The sequence below is a fragment of the Monodelphis domestica genome, chromosome 1 (genome assembly GCF_027887165.1).
Source record: "Monodelphis domestica isolate mMonDom1 chromosome 1, mMonDom1.pri, whole genome shotgun sequence".
NCBI classification, from domain to species: Eukaryota; Metazoa; Chordata; class Mammalia; order Didelphimorphia; family Didelphidae; genus Monodelphis; species Monodelphis domestica.
Window position 1 is genome coordinate 315,811,828 of NC_077227.1, and position 8,881 is coordinate 315,820,708.

Here is an 8,881-nt window from a genome sequence, read left to right on the forward strand (position 1 = left end):
CCTCCTCATTTTTCAGATGAGGAATGTGAGGTTCAGGGACAGGAAGCAATTTACTCAGGGGTACAACGGCAGTAAGTGGTAGAACAGGAATTGGAAAACCAGGTTTTCTAAAGGGATCTTACAGTCACCAAGTAGAACTTACAAATAAGGAAACTAAGGTAAAAGGAAGTTAAGTGATTTGTCCAGGGTCCAATAATTGGTAACTGCTTCAAGCATGATTCAAACTTGGGTCTTCCTGACTCTAAGTCTAATACTCTATCCACTATACTGCACAGCTGTCCCTCCACACAGTAAGTAGGTCTCTCCAATGACCAATGTCAAAGGCTATTTTAATAGTTATTTTCCCCAGATAATTTGTACTTTTAAAAAATTGTCTCATTTAATGTCTTCACCTAAAGGAATGAATAATGATACAAATACATCACATTTAGGTAGCAAAATGGTATAACAGAAAATCCTCTATTATGTGAAGATTGTGTGACCTTGGGCAAATAATTTGCCCTCCTGGTCTCAGTTTCCTCATCTAAGAAATAGGGGATTGGGTTATATCATCAGTTCTCATAGCATAGTTTGTTCTGAGACACTTTAAGGGGGTCTTTGAAGTTAAAACTTTTTTCATAAGAATACAAAGATTTTATTTACCCATTAAAAGATTCTTCCCTAGAGGCAGCTAGGTGGCTCAGTGGATAGTCAGACCTAGAGATGAGAGGTCCTGGTTTCAAATTTGACTTTAGACACTTTCTATCTGTGCGTCCCTGGGCACCTCCCAATTGCCTAGTTCTTTACTGTTCTTCTGCTTTAGAACCTTATCTTCAAACTTGTATGGATTCTAAGACAGAAGGTAAGAGTTTCAAAGAAAAAAGAATATTCTTCCCTTTCCCAACTACATAACTGTGAAACAACCTATTGCAAAATGTTAAATGCAAAGGCAAATTTGAGAATCTAGCTGTTTTCTATTAAGTCAGAGATGAAAGAAGTTTGCAAAGATATGTAAAACAATGCTACCCTTCTCACTAAATTTTGTTTTGGAAAATAGTTATTTTAAAAGGTTATTTATGTTAAATATAGTGGCTTATTGTTTTAAATAAAATAAGAAATATTTTGAATTTTATCAGTTTTAATTTCTCACATAATAAATTTTGATAGCTATAGCCCACATAAATAAATAAAAAAAGATTCTGAGACCAAAAAATTTTGAGAACCACTGACCTGGATGATTTCTTAAGGTCTTGCACCTCTAAACTTACATGTTTCTATTTATTTCCATTGCACCAGGATGCCCTCATATTTTTCATCTATAAAATGGGTTTTCAGGACACTACTCACTCTTGGTTTTCCTCCTACCTATCTGACCACTCCTCTGTCTCCTTTACTGAATCCTCTTCTACATCACATTCTCTACCTTTAGGAGTCCCTTAGGCCCTCTGCTCTTCTTTACTTGATGATCTCATCTCCCATGGATTTAATTATCATTTCTATGTTGATGATCCTTAAATCCACCTTTTCTTCATGGCTGTCTCTGCTGACCTCCAAACTCACTTCTCCAACTTCCTTTTATACATCTTGTAGATTCCCAATAGATATCTGAAACTCAATATGTTCAGAATGGAACTCATTCTCTTTCCCCCTAATTCTCTGCCCAACCCCTCCTACCTGCTCTATTACTGCCTAGGGCAATACCATCTTCTGAGGAGTCATCCTGGACTCCTCTATTTCTCACTCCCCATATCCAATCTGTTGCTAGATTTCACCTTTGTAACATCTCTCAACTGTGCCTCCTTCTCTCCTCTGACACCACTTTGGTACAGGTCCTTATCAACGTATGTCAGGACTATTATAATAGCCTGTCTCAGGCTCTCCCCACTCCAATCCATCCTCTGTTCAGCCACTAAGGTGATTTTCCAAAGTGCAGGGCTGATTGTCACGCCTCCTACCCAATAAATCCCAGTGCCTTCCTCTCATCTCCAGGAGCAAATACAAAATGCTCAGTTTGGTATTTAAAGCCCTCACAAAATAGCTTCTTCCTACCTTTCCAGTTTTCTTATATCTTACTCAACAAAACATACTTTTAAATCCAGTGATGTTGGCCTTCTGACTCTCCCATAAACATAGCTCCATCACTCAGCTCCAGTAATCTTCTCTAGATGTCTGTCTCCCATTCCAAGAATACTCTCCCTCTTCTGCTCCAACAACTGACTCTCTGGCTTTCTTGAAGTCTCAATTAACATCCTACTTTCTAGAGGAAGTCTTTTCCAACCATTTTTAATTTCAGTGCCCTTTCTTGGTTAATTATCTCCTTGGTTATTTATTCTGTACATGCTGTCTCACCTGCTAGATAGTAAGCTCCTTGAGAGCAGGGATCATCTTTTGCTTCTCTTTGCATCCCTAGTGCTTGGCAAAATACCTGACTCATAGCAGATGTTTCATAAATGTTTGACTGATAACAAAACCTATCACAAAGGACTGTTGGGAGGCCCAAATGAGATAATGTACCTAATAAAACATTTTGCAAACTGTTAAGTGCTATATGTATTCTTATTATTACTATCACATAATCATCCATGCTGTCCCCAATCTTTCCCAAATCAGAGCTGGTTGTGAAAAGACGGAAAGTGTTTTGAGTGGTAAGGGCAGTTTCCTTTTCTAGGTTGTAGTAACAGGAAAGGGTATCCCTTGGCAGATGCCCATAGTCTACCAGTCATATTGAACAGTCTGAAGTTATGAAAGAGTCCAACAGAAAGTCAGTTAAGTTTGCTGCTGCTGCTGTGACATTGCCTTAGCCTTGAAGAATTATGGAGCTCTTCCAACCCACAAAAAATAATTACACTTTGATCAAAAGAGAAAAGAAGCTATTTAAGGTATTAGCTTAAAAGGTCTTATGTGTGAGCACAGGCAATTAAGTCTGACATCTACATCAGCATCCTACACAAAACCTGGGAAACTCTTCATGTCACTTGTTAACTCCAGGTTACTTGTTAAGACCTCTTTGTGGTATATCATCCTCAACCTGCCTCTTCCTGGAATACTTCCTGATTCACCTGGAGGATTTCTCCATCTACTTCCTTATCTTCCCCCTCAAAAAAGATAACCCTTTACTTGTAAATGGGACCCTCCCCTGAGGAATGCTTGGGAAAAGAATACTGAACTTGGAGTCAGGAGGGTCTGGCTTTAAATCTCACCTGAAAATATTTACTATGTGGCTGTGGACATCTCCCTACCTTTCTGAGGCTCCAGTTTTCACCTGTAACATGAGGATAACGATACCAGAACTACCTACCCCCAAGGTTACAAAGAATGAAAACCTTAAAGGTCACAGAGAGGTGAGCTTTTATTCGTGTACATCCAACAATTCTAGTTCTATCTTCAGTCTTCCTTTGTCAAGCATATCTGTGTCATTTTCTGTAATTCTGAGCTTCAATCTCCATACCTCTAAAATGGAGAATAATCTTTGTTTTAGAATAAACATCCTTATAGGGAGGTTACATAGAAAATGCCTTTTAAACCTTAAAAAAATAAAGCAGTTATTACATCATCATTATCATCATTATTTCTAGTCTGTGAACTCTGGAGGCAGGAACTCTTCTTTTGGAACAGTGCCCAACTGGGAGCTTCCTGAGGATTTTGGGAAATCAAGACAATAATGAACAGAATATGGTCCTATCAAACAGAGCCAAAGGCATCATGGCAAAACTAAGAAAGTACTGAATTTGATGGGCAGTTAGGTAGTTCAGAGGCCAGAGAACCAGGCCAGGATAAAATCTGACCTCAGATACTTCCTAGCCATGTGACTCTGGGCAAGTCCCTTAACCCCAACCTAGTACTTGCTTCTCTTCTGCCTCAGAGCAGATATGTATTATTGACTCTAAGCAAAAGGTAAAGGTTTAAAAAAAAATTACTGGACTTGGCACCAGGAAGGCTTGAGTTCAAATTCCCCTATATGAGACTAACTAGTGATGTGACCTTTCGAAAAGTCACTTGGTGAATGAATGTCAGTTTCCCTAACTATTGGATGGCACAGTGAATGATGATGATAATGGTGGTAGTATACATTTATGTGGTGTTTATTATACACACGAGAGAGTACCTGGTCTGGAAGCAGGAAGATCTGAGCTCAAATCTGGTCTCAGACTTACTGATTATGTGACTCTGGCCTCAGACTCACTAGCTATATGACCGTGGGCAAGTCAGTTAACCTTTGCCCCTGGTTCCTCAACTATAAAATGGGGATAATAATAGCACCTACTTCCCAAGTTTGTTGTGAGGATCAAATGAGGCGATAATTGAAAGGGGCTTAATTGCACATAGTAAGCATGGTATAAATGTTAGCAGCACTTTTCTCACTGGGTTTTTCTGGGGCTTAAGTGACATAAGAGGTCTGAAAAGCGCTTTGCAAACTTCAAAGCAAAATTCAGCTATTTGTATTCCTCTCATCTATAATAGGCACCTCATTGCCTGGATACAACTTATCCAGGTATCCCCAATATTTTCCTGTGGACTAATCATAGCAAATGCCCAAGTCTCTATCAGGTGTTTTCCTCTGACATCAGGCAGGCACATCTGCTTTTGAGTAACAATATGAACCTTCAGGATGTGATTTGCTGAGACCAAACAAATGGGTTGGAGTATTGTTTTCAGGGCTTGGTTTCTTTCCCCTACTCTGGTGAGTGTTTGTTTTTTCACTGTACCAGGAACAGAGAAATCAAGGGGCCATGAATTCCCCTTTCTTGTTTCTGGAAGTTAGGCCTGAGGTTGGGAGCCCTGTCTCTTCCTTCCTATCTCCCCGGCAGTCCCCTGCCTAATAACTTTGGTTAGGCAACTCAGGAAAGGGTTTCAGTAATAGTTAACTTTTCCAAGTCACGATTCAGTGAGACTACAAGAAAACTGATTGCAGAGCATTAGGACATGGACAGACTCTTCTCCCCTTTTTAAATCCAGAGAGCCTGTTGTTTGTGGGTTTGCCATGAAATTCAGGGAGACTCTCAGTACAAGCTGGCAATCTGGCCTCGTAATTGCCTTTCCCAGATTTTGCTCTCCACACTCACTCCAAAAAAGAACAGAAAGACATCAAATCTGGTGTCCCATGGGGCCTTTCTTTGCCCTTCTGCCAAGTGAACTGGGGCGTCTCTGGTGGGTGGGTGGAACCGAGGCCCGAGAATTCCAGTCCTCAGAACAGAGGCCCCTCTTCCATAACACCAGTTTTTCAACAAGCTGACTCTCTACTACTCACAGCCTGGAACTCTGTATACAAGTTCCTGCTGTTGGAAGAACCAGCTTGCACTTCCAAAGGGCCAGGTTGCTGTGGGGCTGGCTAGCTCTCCAACTAGGGAGGGGGGGCGGGGAGGGTTGTAAATAGAGCTATAACTGTTCAATAGTGCTTAGTTCCAGACCACCAATACAGCGGAGGGGGCCTTTAACCCGCCCCTCCTTCAATTGTCCTGTCACAGTGGCACCTTTCTCGCAAAAAACTTTCTCTACCCCATTTCCTACAAACCCCCAAAGTGACTAGTCCTCAATCAAAGCTGGTTGATTGACTGGGGTTAGAACAGCTCCCCTCTCTGGTCCACCGTAACCATAGTTGGACTCTCTTCTTACCATTTTTGTGCCCCCTCAAAACTATTTTTTCCCCTTATCTTATGATATTCCAAATGAGGACTCTGGATAGAAAGAACGGGAATAGCCTTGTTCTCCCTCCAGCTGCCTGCCTCCCTCCCTCCCTCCCACCCGCCTCCTCCCTAATCCTTCCATCCAACCGACCTCTCTCCTTTTCACACAGCTCGCCGCCCCACCCGCTCCGGTCGGTCGCCCCTCATCCAGCTGCCAACCCCTTTCCTACTTTCTCGCCACAGAGGAAAGAGCAGTTCTGCGATTCCCTGCCCTCAGGGTCTGCTGAGCTCAGTACGGATATTAACACTAGAATCCATCCAACACAAACCAGACACGCAAGCTGGAGCCTGAGTCCCCAACGGTAAACCCAGACCCACCCAATTCCTGCAAGCAGCGGAATCTGGAGCCTTGAAGTTGAGATTCTCCTCCCTCATTTTTTCACTCCCAGATTCTTTCTGAGAAAGAATAGAGACGGGGCAAATCGAAAGGCTCGTGCAAAGGGTATTTAGGGAGAAATTAACCTAGAACAACCCCTCCATTTCCCCCCGAAGTACTGCCTGCCTCTGAGAAAGGGGCTATAGGACTGCTGAGTGGAGACAAAGATTACAGAGAATTAGGCCACAACAGCCCCCTTGCGCCGGGGGTGGGGGCTGAGGGTGTTGTCCGGGAAGGGAGGGAGGGAGTACAGGAAAGAAAGGGGAGGCGCCCGGGCACCTGGGTCCTCCCCGCCCCCAGTCCTTTTTGCCCCGAAACCGGATTTGGGAGGCAACGATGGCGGGATCGGGCCAGTGGACCTCTAAAGCAGACTAGCAGGGACCCCAGAAGGGCCGCCGTCTCCCCTTTGCCATATTACTTCGCATGTTCTGCACCCAATCTGCGCGGGTATCCCTCCCACCACAGTTTATTTCCCCTCGTCCAAGTTTCTCTCAGACTTACAGGAGCCGAGCAGTGGCAATGGTTGAAATGTCCTCCGTACGTCTATCAGCCTGTCTTTCTGGGCCAAAGCAGCGTCTTGCCAGTCTGTCTTTCACTGTCAATGCTTCTGCCAGACAGAACGCCGACTCCCGGAGCCTAGATCCCTGGCACTCCGCTCCGGGCGGAGCTCTAGAGCAGGAAAGTGGAAGCGCCGGGAAGGTGTGGAGGCGGCGCCCTGCCCGGCCCAGCCCGACCCAGCCCAGCCGGACCAGCCCCACCAGCCCCGCCCCGAGCAGCCCACGTGGAAGGAGCCCAGCCCGGTCGGGCCAACGCCCCGGGGCTTCTGGGGAACCCTAGGAAGGAAAGTGGGGGTGGGGTGGAGGGGGTGGGTAGTGCTGCTGAGGCTGCCGCCGCGAAGTGGAGGGGAAGTAGGAAACCTGGGTTCAAATTCTGACTCTTCTAGTCTTAGTCTCTTGTCTCCAGTTCACTCCCTGTGTGACAACCGAGGCCCAGTTTCCCCATCTGTTAAATGAGGATAGTCTTCTCTTCCCGGGCTGTTCTGATATCAGACGAGATAACGGATGTTTGTGAAAGAGAGAGATAGCTTGGGTGGGTAGAAAGAACTCTGCTTCAGGACACCTGGGTTCGATTCTGCTTCCAAATATTACATACCTACTATAAACAACGAATTTTTGTTTCTGGTATTTTGTTGTGTAAGGAAAATTCCCACTAGTAATACAAATCAACACTGATTCTAAAACCGTTTGAGTTGCCTGAGTTAGGTTTATGTGACTTCTCAGTCACACAGCCAGTATGCATCAGAGGCAGGAATCAAACCCAGGACTCACTGTGAGACCTGCTCCCTATCCCTTACAACAAACATCTTGAACAAAAAAAGGAGTTTATATTCTGATGGGAGGAGAATACACCCGACATAAATATAATCCAGAAGCTTACATTTCACACAAATATTTACTGCCTTTTGACTGATAACTCCACACTCAGTTACCAATTCCTGACGTTTCTCTTGCAACCACAGTAGTGTAACTCACATTCAGTCATGTTGATACCCATCTTTTTCAGGTTCTTCTCCCCTATAGCCTGAACTATGGCCACAGACTGCTAAGTGTGCCTGGGAACTCAAGTCTCTGCAATCCATCCCCTTCACGGTCACCAAAGAGATGTCTTGTTTTGTTTTTTCCCCAAAAGGCAGATCTCACTTCTCTATTCAGTAAATTCCAATGACTAACTACCTCCAGGTTCATTTGCCATTTAAAACTGTTCACAACCTGGCCACTTCGACCTTCCCAGGCTTCTTCCACATCATTTGCTACAGTGTCCAGCCATACTGATGTACCTACTACTACTTCTCACACTTGACACTCTATCTCCAGTATCCAAGCCTTCCCTCTGCCCTTAGAGGCAGCTAGTGGAGAGAGTTTGGGGTCGGGAATCAAGAAGGCCTAACTTCACATCTAGCCTCAGGCACTTAGGAGTTGTGTGACCCAGGGCAAGACACTTTACTGCAGATGTCCCAGTTTCCTCAATTGTGAAAAATGTAAAATGGGGATAATAACAGCACGTACCTCCCAGGTTTGTTCTGATAATTAAATGATATAATATTTGTAAGGTGCTTAGCACAGTGCTTGGCCCATCGTAGGCACTTTATATTAACTGCTTATTTTCTTCCTTCCTGTGCAATGTCTGTCTCCCAAGCCAGGAATGCTTTACCTTTGCTTCTTGGAATTCTGCTTTCTGCAAGATTCTCTCTTCAGGGCTCCCTCCAGCACAAGGCTTTCACTGATCCTTAAAGACATTGGTATCTTATCTTTATCGGGTTATCTTATATTGGCTTTGCATTTATCTTGTTTTTATATATTCGCACAGTCTCTCCCATTAAAATATGTTTCTTGAGGGCAAAGACAGTTTTGCTTTTGTCTTCTTATTCCTGGGTGCTTAGTATTGTGTCTGGCCCAGTGGTGCTTTTTGACTGATTAATGAATCACCATTGAACAAATGAACATTCCCCAGCTTCCTCTCTGGTGTAAGCCAGCTCCCAACTCAGACCAGTAAGAGGGAGTGCCCCAGGGAGACTTCTGCAAAAGCTCAAGGTCAGAATTCTCTTGAATTAGTCAGAATTAGATACCTAGACAGAAAATCTTTCAGCTGCAAAATAGATATTCCCTACACTAGAAAGAATTTGAAGAAGCCAGCAAGACAACTTATCACCAGGATGAATTATATAATCACCCCCTCTGTCCCTAACCACTCATCTACATAAGATTTAAGTCACTTAACCCTGTTTGCCTCAGTTTCCTCATCTAAAAAACGAGTTGTCAAAGGAAATGGCAAACCACTTCAG

The 8,881-nt window shown here is 43.8% G+C and overlaps 1 protein-coding gene across 1 annotated transcript in view; it reads right to left on the reverse strand.

Moving 5' to 3' along the window:
- Positions 1-6,679, reverse strand: part of INF2 (inverted formin 2) — an 85,152-nt gene extending 78,473 nt beyond the window's left edge. Inside the window, exon 1 of the mRNA XM_056811180.1 lies at positions 6,541-6,679. The gene's annotated coding sequence lies outside the window, so the exon portion shown is untranslated. The remainder of the gene's footprint in view (positions 1-6,540) is intronic.
- Positions 6,680-8,881: the final 2,202 nt, after the last annotated feature.